Source organism: Bos taurus, chromosome 5 (assembly GCF_002263795.3).
Source record: "Bos taurus isolate L1 Dominette 01449 registration number 42190680 breed Hereford chromosome 5, ARS-UCD2.0, whole genome shotgun sequence".
NCBI lineage: Eukaryota > Metazoa > Chordata > Mammalia > Artiodactyla > Bovidae > Bos > Bos taurus.
In genome coordinates this window covers 50,153,101-50,167,282 of record NC_037332.1, presented here as the reverse complement: position 1 = coordinate 50,167,282, position 14,182 = coordinate 50,153,101, and positions in this window count along the sequence as shown.

Below are 14,182 nucleotides of genomic sequence, written 5' to 3'. Positions count from 1 at the left end.
TACAGCCTGATTTCTCCTGCCTTTCCAAGCTCCAGCACCTGAGAAGAGGAATTTATGATACACATCCAGAGAAGGGGGTTACCTCACTGATATGGTATGGGAGTCCCTATAAGCCTTCCTGCCCAGAACTCATCTCTTTGACCTAGCTGCACACAAGCCTGGAATTCCCAGGATAAAACAATATCCTCAGTAGGCTTCTGCATCCTCTCTTTACTGGAGTGATGGCCTTACTGATTTGGGAGTGGCAATATCCTCCTCTCTTGCTGAAATATTGCAGAAATTTACATATCTCATATAATCAACACATCTTTTCATTTCAACATTTGATGCGACTCTTTATAAAATTTTAGTCTAGTTTCTGACCTTGTGATATTAGGAGACTAGATATATTTGCTTTTCTAAACCTGAGGACGTTGTGACACCTAAGAATCATTCTCAACACTATATTTTCCCTAATATATAACAGCTTGATATTTTATATATAGTGGGCTTCTTTGGGGCTTCCCAGGTGGCACTAGAGGTAAAGAACACGCCTGCAAATGCAGAAGACATAAGAGACACAGGTTCGATCCCTGGGTCAGGGAGATCCCCTGAAAGAGGGAATGGCAACTCAGTCCAGTATTCTTGCCTGGAGAGTCCCATGGACAGAGAAGCCTGATGGGCTACATTCCAAAGGGCTCCAAAGAGTCGAACATGACTGAAGTGACTTAGCATGCAGCACAAGCTTCTTTTAGATATAGCATCTCATCTCCCTCCCAACTGTCCAGTGAATCAAGCAGGGCTAAGAACACTTTGGTTTTATGAGTAAGAAAACTGAGCCTCCAAAATGTTAAGGGACTAACCTAAGACACATGAAGAGTATTTTCAGAATTTATTATTGATGAGTGCATTATGTGATATTTTTAAAACTTATGAGAAATAGAACTGAATTTGAGCAGATCTCTAGAGATCTCCTGGAAGTTTGGGAATTTTGTGGTATTTTGTTTATACACTGTTATTTTCTATTTGCACAGTTTTTCAAACATGATGGTGCTTTTTAAATTTGCTATTTTCTTACAAAATTAAAGTGTTTTTAAACCTATGTTAATTAAAAGCTCTGATTAGCTTCCAGCTGCTTACCTGAGGTTTCACTCTACTACATACGCTGTGACTAAAGCATAGATGTATGCATGTCCATCTCTAGCGGACACATCAGCCAAGTTGACAAGGCAACTCTGCGGGCCATCACAAATAACGTTAAGAAGAGCTGACCTTTCCATTATTCTTTCTATGTGTTGGTCATCCATCTAAGATTTACTCATATTAACTCACTTAATCCTCACAATAACACTCTGAGATGGGTTTTTGTTACTGTCTCCTTTTTGTACATGAAGAAAATGAAGTGCAGAGCCATAAAATAACTTGTTGAATGTCACGTAGCAAGCAAGTGGCAGAGGTGGATCACACAATCCCTTAGTCTGACTCCACCATCTGTACTCTTAAATCACTGGGTTTTACGGCAGTGTCATCATGGCAATTGTCCACTGTCCCATGTGATGCTCAGTGCTTCAGAAAGCCGGTGGTTTCAGGAAGCAAACACTTCAAACAGTAGCTTGTAGATAATTCAGTATAAACATGGCTCCAGCCAGACCAGAGGAGCCACATAGGCATTTGTAAAAACCCAGACAACTTCCTCAAGGCTCCTGTTGTTGTTCATTCACTAAGTTATGTCCGAATCTTTGTGACCCCATGGATTGCAGCACGCCAGGCTTTCCTGTCCTTCACTATCTACTGGAGTATGCTCAAACTCATGTCCATCGAGTCGGTGATGCCATCCAATCATCTCATCCTCTGTGGCCCACTTCTCCTCCTTCCCTCAGTCTTTCCCAGCCTCAGGGTCTTTTTCAATCAGTTGGCTCTTTGCATCAGGTGGCCAAAGTATCAGAGCTTCAGCATCAGTCCTAATGAATGTTCAAGGTTGATGTCCTTTGGTATTGACTGACTTGGCCTTCTTGCTGTCCAAGAGTCTTCTCCAGCACCAAAATTCAAAAGCATCAATTCTTCAGTGCTCAGCCTTCTTTATAGTCCAACTCTCACATCTGTATATGACTACTAGAGAAACCATAGCTTTAATTATACCGACTGAATCTGCTCTAATGTGACTGTCATACTGGAGCTTTTATTGACTTCCTTTGTAGGCCAAGAAAAACAATGGAAAGAATTTATTCAATTTTATTAGATTAATATTCCTCAGTGAGTGAGCTGTACAATAAACCTCCCATCCTTACCCACTGGTTCAAATTTCATTCAAATACAGCCTTTACAACACTTTCCTTTTATATATTAAAGTAGGGTTCAGTTACATGGTTGTAGGAAACTTGTTCTTTTGCCCCTGAGGCTTAATAGACTTGACTGTTTTTATTAGCAATACTCATACTTTTAAAACATTTTTCTTATATAGCATTCAATATTTTAATGAACCAAGACCCAATCTTCACAGGGCCACTAAAATTTAACTAAAATTTTTTGTATATACTGGGATTATCACCTGCAATCTCAAGTCACTGTGCGTGGGTTCAAATCCCAGCTTTACCACTTACTACATGGTGCTCTTGGGCAAGTTACTTAATTGTTTCATGCCTTAGCTTCTTCATCTATAAAGTAGGAGTTTTGATATTAATACTAATCAGAGTTCTCTAGAGAAACAGAACCAATAGGATATACCTAGCTATACAAACCCAGGTCTCCTGCATTGCAGGTAGATTCTTTACCGCCTGAGCCACCACAGAAGCCCCAGATATATAGAAAGAGATTTAATTGACTCATGAGATTATGGAAGCTGAGAAGCCCCATGGTCTTTTATCTGCAAGCTGCAGGCCAAAGAAACCAGTGGTGCTGCTCCAGTCCAAACATGAAGTCCAGGGGGCCAATGATGTTAGTCTCCGTCCAAGTCTGAAGGCCCAAGAGACAACGGTGCTGATTTATGAGAGGAGGAGAAGATGGGAGTAGGAAAGGGCAGATTCTCCCTTCCTCTGCCTGGTTGTTCTGTTTAGAACCTCAATGATTGTATGATGTCTACCAGCATTGGTGAGAGCAGGCTACCAATTCAAATGTGAATCTCTTCCAGAAACACCCTCACAGACACACCCAGAAAGAATGTTCTACCAACAGCTATCTGGGCATCCCTTGGCCCATTCAAACCGACACATAAAATTATCACACCTGTTTCATGGACTTGAGAATTCAAAGAGTGCTTACTATCTCCAGCACTGGTCTAAGATCTTAACATATGTACTCATTTAATCCTCACGATTACTGAGATCCTAAAATTATCTCCAATTTAAAGAGGAGGACTCTGAGGCACAGAATGGTTAAGGAACTTGTCTAAAGACAAAATAAAAAGCTTGTAAGCAGCAGAGTTTGAAATGAATCCAACCAATCTGGTTATAAATCTATTGTCTTAGTCATGGCTATGTGCTGCCTTTTTTGAAAATTTGTTTAAAACAGCAACAAACTTGCAAACCCACATTCTAAATGCAAACATGTTCTGTAATAGTTTTCTCACACTGACCTTCTGCCCATAAAGAGCTGCAGCACCTCTAGTCTGCCATTTAGATGTCCCTAGTGTCCTGTCCTCACAGACTGTGATTACATATTGATTGATTCAAACATCACTTTGATTTCTATAACTCCAGTTCATCAAAATCCCTTTGTTTGCCACCAGATTTACACCATCTACGATAGTAGACGCTCAGTGTGGGTTCATGACAGAACAAACCTCATGATTAGAAACTGGAGTGACAGTTTTAGAACTACTGGAAAATTCTTCTGCCTTCAGAGATAAAATTTTGCAAGAGACACTTTAGGTGAATAAAATTAGACAATTAAATTTCCATATTGCAAAGATTTTTTAATCCAATTGTTTACAGCTCATTTCATAAGAAAAAAGCAAAATGAAAATTTGCATTGCTATTATGGATGTGGAAATACTTCATTTCCATTATTCTTGAGCCTCTAAACCAAAATAAGAAAGCAGACCAACTTAGAGGATAATATTTCAAAACATATTTTAAAAATGAGAATTGTGGCCTAGTCATGGGACAGTGGGAGAAGGCAATGGCACCCCACTCCACTACTCTTGCCTGGAAAATCCCATGGACGGAGGAGCCTGGTAGGCTGCAGTCCATGGGTCGCTAAGAATCGGACACGACTGAGCGACTTCACTTTCACTTTTCACTTTCATGCATTGGAGAAGGAAATGGCAACCCACTCCAGTGTTCTTGCCTGGAGAATCCCAGGGACGGGAGAGCCTGGTGGGCTTCCGTCTATGGGGTCGCAGAGTCGGACACGACTGAAGTGGCTTAGCAGCAGCAGCAGCAGCAGAAGCATGCTATTGCTGAAATAGATCTCCATTTTCCTTTCACTTTTGAGAAATCCAATTAGTTAGCCCCAAATACAGCACTCTGCATGCTATTTGAAGTGAGTCAAATCCTTTGAAAAAAATTTTTTTATTTTGGACAAACTATGGGAAGCCATTGAAGAAGCAAATGGCAACCCATTCCAGTATTCTTGCCTGGAAAATCCAATGGACAGAGGAGACTGATGGACTGCAGTCCATGGTGTCATAAAGCATTGGACACAACTGAGCAACTAACACACACACACACACAGGAAGCCATTATTTTTTTTTTAATTTTTATTTTATTTTTAAACTTTACATAATTGTATTAGTTTTGCCAAATATCAAAATGAATCCGCCACAGGTATACATGTGTTCCCCATCCTGAACCCTCCTCCCTCCTCCCTCCCAATACCATCCCTCTGGGTTGTCCCAGTGCACTAGCCCCCTTATTAAAAGGACTAAATACTGCATACTAAATTTGGATCAATCTTGATGATTACTTCATAGCTTTTTAAGTGAAGAAATGTGCTCTTTGAATGAGGTTTTTAAAAAAAGAAAAAAAAAATAACAACTGTTCTGGGCAGATGAGACTTACTATTTAAGAACACCAATTAATACTTCTAAAGGAACATTTCAACTCCTCCATAGGAAGAAGACGCCATGTAAACCTTGAACAGACAGCTGCAGATATGTGATGACTTGAGAATTTCTGAAACATCTGTCTACCTCTAAAAGAAGCATACAGTTTTAAAGTCTCAAGACTGGAAAGAATGTAATGGTCAAATACTGTGACCAATCAGCTTGTGTTTTAAGTCCTTTTATCTATATCCCCCAAATGTCCTTTTATCTATATCCCTCAAATGTCACCACCAGCCTATGAATCACACCTCTGATGATAAGAAACTTAGTTATTTCTCAAGCTCTAAGTGCTACACAGTCATCCCTTACAAAGACAAACTTTAATCCAAAACATTTTCTGTATGTTAAGTGTTCTATTCTGTATTATAAGATTCTATATTTGTATCCTCAGAACCTAGAAAAACATAGGTATGCAAGTGCTCAGTGAGGTTGGTTGAATGGAGTTGAAAAAATTTCCTTGGGTTGTATACTATATTGCCATCTAGTTAATTGTGTGTGCGTTTTATTTTCCTAACTAGACTGTAAACTCTGTGAGGGAATGACATCTTGTTTTATATATTTTTGTATCCTCTGCCTTCCCTAGTATTATTATATATGTATAATGCCCCTAATAGCTATTTGTTGAATTTAAAATGTGAGTGAATGAATGAATGAATAGCTGAATAAATAAACATTATTATTAGGCTATTTCCAGGGACATATTTTTATAGTGCTCTTCAAAATCAGAAACAAAGACATATATTCCATTTCTAAAACTTGAAACAATGACTTCAGTTAGAATTTTCCCATACCTAGAAACTTCTACACAAAGCAGCCTATGAGATAATGTAAGAAGATTGGTTCTTAAACCTTGATTTTTTTTTGCACTTTTCAAATTGAATTGTAGTTAATTTATAATATTGTGAGTTTCAGGTATACAGCAAAGTGATTCAGTTATGTTTCTTTCAGATTATTTCCCATATAGGTTATTACAAGATATTGACAATAGCTCTCTGTGCTATATATCATTGTTGCTTATCTATTTTCTGTAGATAGCAATAGTTTGTATATATTAATCTCATATTCCTTTAATTTACCCTCCCCTTCTCCCCTTTGGTAACCATAAACTTATTTTCTATGTTTGTGAGTCAGTTTCTGTTTTCTATATAGATTAATTTTTATTATTTTTAGATTCCACATGTAAATGAAATCATATACTATCTGTCTTTTTCTGTCTGACTTTACTCAGTACAGTATTCTCTAGGTTCATCCACAATGTTGCAGACTAGAACTTCATTCTTTCTTATGGCTTAGTAATAGTCTGTTGTGTGTATATTTCTATATGTATTTATAGATATACATTTATATATGTTTATTTATATATATTTATTTATATGGGGCTTTCAGGTGGCACTATGGTAAAGGATCCACCTGCCAATGCAGGTTAGACATAAGAGATGTGGGTTCGATTGCTGGGTTGGGGAGATCCCCTGGAGGACAGCACAGCAACCTACTCTGGTATTCTTGCCTGGAGAATCCCATGGACAGAAGAGCCTGACAGGCTGCAAGTCCATAGGGTGAGATATGACTGAAGCAACTTAACACACATGTACATTTATCTATATGGGGTTTCCCAGTAGCTCACTGGTAAAGAATCCACCTGCAATGCAGGAGACTTACACAATATATGGGTCTGATCCCTGGGTCTGGAAGATCCCCTGGAGTAGGAAATGGCAACCCAGTCGAGTATTCTTTTTTTTTTTTTCTTCCTTCTTTTTTTAAAACTTTATTTTATTTAACTTTACAATATTGTATTGGTTTTTCCATATATCAAAATGAATCTGCCACAGGTATGCATGTGTTCCCCAACCTGAACCCTCCTCCCACTTCCCTCCCCATACCATCCCTCTGGGTAGTCCCAGTGCACCAGCCCCAAGCATCCAGTATCGTGCATCGAGCCTAGATTGGCAACTCGTTTCATACAGGATATTATACATTCAATGCCATTCTCCCAAATCATCCCACCCTCTCCCTCTCCCACAGGGTCCATAAGACTGTTCTATACATACTGTGTCTATACATACTATACATACTGTTCTATACATCTGTGTCTCTTTTGCTGTCTTGTTATTGTTACCATTTTTCTAAATTCCATATATATGCGTTAGTATACTGTATTGGTGTTTTTCTTTCTGGCTTACTTCACTCTGTATAATGGGCTCCAGTTTCATCCACCTCATTAGAACTGATTCAAATGTATTCTTTTTAATGGCTGAGTAATACTCCATTGTGTATATGTACCACTGCTTTCTTATCCATTCATCTGCTGATGGACATCTAGCTTGCTTCCCTGTCCTGGCTATTACAAACAGTGCTGCGATGAACATTGGGGTACATGTGTCTCTTTCAATTCTGGTTTCCTCAGTGTGTATGCCAGCAGTGGGATTGCTGGATCATAAGGCAGTTCTATTTCCAGTTTTTTAAGGAATCTCCACACTGTTCTCCATAGTGGCTGTACTAGTTTGCATTCCCACCAACAGTGTAAGAGGGTTCCCTTTTCTCCACACCCTCTCCAGAATTTATTATTTGTAGACTTTTGGATAGCAGCCATTCTGACTGGTGTGAAATGGTACCTCATAGTGGTTTTGATTTGCATTTCGCTGATGAGTGATGTTGAGCATCTTTTCATATGTTTGTTAGCCATCTGTATGTCTTCTTTGGAGAAATGTCTATTTAGTTCTTTGGCCCATTTTTTGATTTGGTCATTTATTTTTCTGGAGTTGAGCTGGAGGAGTTGCTTGTATATTTTTGAGATTAGTTGTTTGTCAGTTGCTTCATTTGCTATATTTTCTCCCATTCTGAAGGCTGTCTTTTCACCTTGCTTATAGTTTCCTTTGTTGTGCAGAAGCTTTTAAGTTTAATTAGGTCCCATTTGTTTATTTTTGCTTTTATTTCCAATATTCTGGGAGGTGGGTCATAGAGGATCCTGCTGTGATGTATGTCGGAGAGTGTTTTGCCTATGTTCTCCTCTAGGAGTTTTATAGTTTCTGGTCTTACGTTTAGAACCCCAGTCCAGTATTCTTACCTGGAAAATTCCATGGATGAAGGAGCCTGGCAGGCTATAGTCCATGGGATCACAAAGAGTTGGACATGACTGAATGACAGCACACATCTATCTTTATTTATATATATGATGCTGTGAAAGTACTGCACTCAATATGCCAGCAAATTTGGAAAACTCAGTAGTGGCCACGGGACTCGAAAAGGTCAGTTTTCATTCCAATCCCAAAGAAAGGCAATGCCAAAGAATGCTCAAACTACTGCACAATTGCGCTCATCTCACACGCTAGTAAAGTAATGCTCAAAATTCTCCAAGCCAGGCTTCAGCAATATGTGAACCGTAAACTTCCAGATGTTCAAGCTGGTTTTAGAAAAGGCAGAGGAACCAGAGAGCAAATTGCCAACATCCACTGGATTGTCGAAAAAGCAAGAGAGTTCCAGAAAAGCATCTATTTCTGCTTTATTGACTATGCCAAAGCCTTTGACTGTGTGGATCACAATCAACTGTGGAAAATTCTGAAAGAGATGGGAATACCAGACCACCTGACCTGCCTCTTGAGAAACCTATATGCAGGTCAGGAGGCAACAGTTAGAACTGGACATGGAACAAAAGACTGGTTCCAAATAGAAAAAGGAGTACGTCAAGGCTGTATATTGTCACCCTGCTTATTTAACTTATATGCAGAGTACATCATGAGAAATGCTGGGCTGGAAGAAGCACAAGCTGGAATCAAGATTGCCAGGAGAAATATCAACCACCTCAGATATGCAGTTGACACCACCCTTATGGTAGAAAGTGAAGAGGAACTAAAAAGCCTCTTGATGAAAGTGAAAGTGGAGAGTGAAAAAGTTGGCTTAAAGCTCAACATTCAGAAAACGAAGATCATGGCATCTGGTCCCATCACTTCATGGCAAATAGATGGGGAAAGAATGGAAACAGTGTCAGACTTTATTTTTTGGGGCTCCAAAATCACTTCAGATGGTGACTGCAGCCATGAAATTAAAAGATGCTTACTCCTTGGAAGGAAAGTTATGATCAACCTAGATGGCATATTGAAAAGCAGAGACATTACTTTGCCAGCAAAGGTCCATATAGTCAAGGCTATGGTTTTTCCAGTGGTCATGTATGGATGTGAGAGTTGGACTGTGAAGAAAGCTGAGCACTGAAGAATTGATGCTTTTGAACTGTGGTGCTGGAGAAGAATCTTGAGAGTCCCTTGGACTGCAAGGAGATCCAACCAGTCCATTCTAAAGGAGATCATCCCTGGGTGTTCTTTGGAAGGAATGATGCTAAAGCTGAAACTCCAATCCTTTGGCTACCTCATGCAAAGAGTTGACTCCTTGGAAAAGACTCTGATTCTGGGAGGGATTGGAGGCAGGAGGAGAAGGGGACGACAGAGGATGAGATGGCTGGATGGCTTCACTGACTCGATGGATGTGAGTTTGAGTGAACTCCGGGAGTTGGTGATGGACAGGGAGGCCTGGCGTGCTGCAATACATGGGATTGCAAAGAGTCGGACACAACTGAGTGACTGAACTTAACTTATTTGTGTATATAAATATATCTATATACTTTATATATATAGATATATTTATCACATCTTCATAAGACAATCATCTATTGATGGGCACATGGGTTGTGTTCAAGGCTTAACTATCAAAAATAGTTCTGTTATGAACATGTTTCTCTTTAAAGTTTTCATCTTTTCTGTATATCCAGGAGTAGAAATGCTAGATCGTATGGTAGCTTTTTTTTAAGTTTTTTAAGGTCCTTCTGTACTATTTTCCATAGTGGCTCTACAAATTACATTCCCACTAATAGTGTGGGAGGGTTCCCTTTTCTCCATATCCTCTCCTCTATTTATTATTTGTAAACTTTTTGGTGATAGCCATTCTAATCAGTATGAGATGATATCTCACCATGATTTTGATGTTTTCATGTACCTGTTGGCCATCTGCATGTCTTCTTTGGAGAATTATCTATTTAGATCTTTGGCCAGTTTTTAACCATTTTTTTTTTTTCATACTGACTTCATGAACTGTTTGTATATTAACTCTTTGTTGGTTGCATCATTTTAAAATATTTTCTCATATTCCATAGGTTGTGTTTTCATTTTGTTGATAGTTTCCTTTGTTATACAAATACTTTTAAGTTTGATTAGGTCCCATTTGTTTATTTTTGTTTTTATTTCTTTTGGAGACTGTTCTAAGAAGATATTGCTATGATTTATGTCTGAGAATGTTTTGCCTATGTTCTCATCTAGCTTTATGATTTCATGTTTTATATTTATGTCTTTAAACTATTTTGAGCTTATTTTTGTATATGGTGTTAGGGAGTGATCTAATTTTGTTGATTTAGCTGTCTAGCTAAGTATTGTTTCCCAACAAGAAAGTCTTTTCTCCATTGTATATTCTTAACTCCTTTGTCATCGATTAATTTATCATAGGTGCATGGGTTTATTTCTGGACTTTACATTCTGTTCCATTGATCTATATGTCTGTTTTTATGCCAGTACCACACTGTTCAAATACTGTAGCTTTGTAGTATAGTCTGAACTCTGAGAGGATTATGCCTCCAGCCTTCTTTTTTTCTCAGGATTGCTTTGGTAATTCTGGGTATTTTGTAGTTCTGTATAAATTTTAGAGTTATTCATTCTAGTACAGAGGATACTATTGTTGGTATTTTGATAGGTATTATGCTAAATCTGTTGGAGAAGGAAATGGCAACCCACTCCAGTATTATTGCCTGGAGAATACCAGGGACAGGGGAGCCTGGTGGGCTGCTGTCTATGGGGTCACACAGAGTCGGACACAACTGTAGCGATTTAGCAGCAGCATGCTAAATCTGTAGATTGTTTTGGGTAGTATAGCCATTAATATTCTTCCAATCCAAGAGCATAGGAGATCTTTTCATTTCTTTGCATCAATTTCAGTTTCCTTTGTGAATATTTTATAGTTTTCAGCAAATAAGTCTTTAACTTCATTGGTTAAATTTATTCCTAGGAATTTTTTTTATTTACTCACAGAAATTTTTTATGTGATTGTAAACAGGATTGGTTTTTCTTTGTCTTTCTGATAATTCATTGTTGTGTCAAAACTGTAATTGACTTCTGTATATTTATCTTGTACCCAAGTATCTCCTTTTTAAACTCAGCATCCAGTAGAATGGTGAAATATATTTCATTATTTATTCTTTCAGTGAATTACTCTTGTTCTTTTAATTGGGAATAATTCCTCTGCTTTTTCACTGTACTTAGCTTTCTCTGTCTCTATAAATTTAAGAGAAACAGTTATCTATTATGATCCTGAAGGGGTGTTTTTATGTGAGAGCTTCCCTGTGTAGAATGTGCAAGTCCAGTATTTTTGGTTCGAGTTCTGTTTTGGTGTGGATGCCAGCCACGTTTCTCCTCAGACTGTGCCAGCCCTTATCCCCTTGGTAAGAAGTGTGAGTAGTGTTGTGTTATGCAAAGCTTATGCTGGATATGGGGCAGAGCCTCCTCTTTGCTCCATGGCTGTCACTGCCCTGTCAGAGCAGGGTCTCCTACACAGTTGCTAGAGTAGAAGCCCTGAGGATCAAGTCTGATCAGACTCCATTGGCCCTGAGTGAGTGCCCTGCCCCAAACTTAGTCCTTGATTTTTGAAGCTGACTGTCTCCTTCTTAGGAGTATGCAGTTGTCTTTTTTTTTTTTTAATTTTTAAAATTTTATGAATGCAGGTTTTTTTAAAAACATATAGTTCAATAGAATTCAAAGACTTTTGTATATCTCATGTTGTATATTATTTTGAATCTATAAATAGATTTCAAACTCATTTAAAGACAAACCAGATTTACATCTCTTATGAGATTTTCACATCCTTTTTGTACTCAGGGGAAACAGTGAATATGAAAATGAGCTATTGACACTAAATGGAACCAATATATATGATGTAGAGCGTAAAAATCAATAAAAGAACTTTCAGAAAAATAAGTATACATCTTTAGTTAAAAGGTTTATGAAAACTCAGAAATTGGCACATAATTATATGTATTTCCAACTTTGTCTCTAGTTTGGCTTGATGAAATAGTATATGTACAAAGTATGCCTTTGTTCAAATTCTGAAACTACTGCAAAGTAACACTGTGGTGTTGGACAAGTTACTAAGCCTATTTGTGCCCAAGTTGCCTCCATGTGTATAGGATTTTTTTGATAACTAATACACATACAGTATTTAGCACAGTGTAAGTGATCCATAATTATAAGTTGTTATTATTAATATGCTCACAAATGAATAAGGCATAGCTGTTGAATAAACAAATGATTTTAAAACACAATTGCTTTGATTTATGAAGTCAGAAGGAGTATACACTTTCAAATCTGTCATTTTATGTAACTGTTTAATTATTCAGGAAATGCTGCCTTAACTCAAAAATAATTTTGGAACTCATCTTTTGAAATTGCTGTCGAACTACTTTATGAATCATTTTAGGAAATAATACAGAATCTTAAAATCACATTTTACTTATTTTTAAAAGTTGTAGTACCCCACTGTATTATTCGACTTACAAGATTTGGTTATGAATGACTGAGATGTTTACGGAAATCTAACCATTTGCCAAGGGAGAAATATTTTTCCACTATTGGGAATAGTTAAAACAAGATTCTGAAAATGCAAAAGATAATTGCAAAAGGTATTTTATATAATGGCATTACTACTGAATTCAGTGGTTGCTTCCCAGCTAGGTTGGCATCTAGTTTCAGACATCTTTGTATCCTCTATATCACTCAAAGGATTTGTGAAAGTGAATCCCTAGAGAAAGGAATGGCTGCTCTCTCCAGTATACCTCCCTAGAGAATTCCGCTGACAGAGGAGCCTGGTGGGCTACAGTCCACGGGGTTGCAAAGAGTCAGACATGACTGAGTGACTTGAACTCACTTCATACTTACTGTCATTTTTTAATTGTTTTCTGGCTGTTTTTGTAGTTCTTCTCTGTTCCTGTTTTCTTTTGATTTATTTCATTGTGGTTTGATGGATTTCTTTGACATTATGTTTGGATTACTTTCTCTTTATTTTTTGAGTTTCCGTTGTAGGGTTGTGGTTACTATGAAGTTTGTATGTTTCAGCCTGTATATTAGTCATCTTTTTTAAGCTAATAGTCCCTTGAGTTCAAAAGCATTTTTAAAAATGCATTTTTTGCTCCTCTCATTATCACATTTTGTTTTTGATGTCATGTTTTACGTACTTTTATTTTGTGTATTTTGTAATGACTTACTGGAATGTCTCTGTTACACTAACTTATCTTTTAGTCTTCATTCTAACTTTTTAAGTGGCTAAACTAATGCCTTTACTATACATTTGCCTGTACCAGTGAGAATCTTCCTTTTGTATGTTTTCTTATTTCTAACTGTGGCTTTTTTTTTTCTTCTTAAAGAGAATGTTAATGTTTCCTGTAAGGTCAGTTTTCAGTTCAGTTCAGCCATTCAGTCATGTCCAACTCTTTGCAGCTCCAAGGACTGCAGCACACCAGGCTTCCCTGTCCATCACCAACTCTTGGCTCTTGCTCAAACTCATGTTCATTGAATCAGTGATGTCATCCAACCATCTCATCCTCTGTCATCCCCTTCTCCTCCTGCCTTCAATCTTTCCCAGCATCAGGGTCTTTTCAAATGAGTCAGTTCTTCGCATCAGGTAGCCAAAGTATCGGAGTTTCAGCTTCAGTATCAGCCCCTCCAATGAATATTCAAGACTAATTTCCTTTAGGATAGACTACTTGGATCTCCTTGTAGTCCAAAGGACTCTCAAGAGTCTTCTCCAGGATGACAGTTCAAAAGCATCAATTCTTTGGCACTCAGCTTTCTTTATAGTCCAAATCTCACATCCATACATGACTACTGGAAAAACCATAGCTTTGCATAGATGGACTTCTGTCAGCAAAGTAATGTCGCTGCTTTTTAATATGCTGTCCAGGTTGGTCATAGCTTTTCTTCCAAGGAGCAAGCGTCTTTTAATTTCATGGCTGCAGTCACCATCTGCAGTGATGTTGGAGCCCCAAAAAATAAAGTCTGTCACTATTTCCACTGTTTTCCTATCTGTTTACCCTGAAGTGATAGGACAAGATGCCATGATCTTTGTTTTTTGAATATT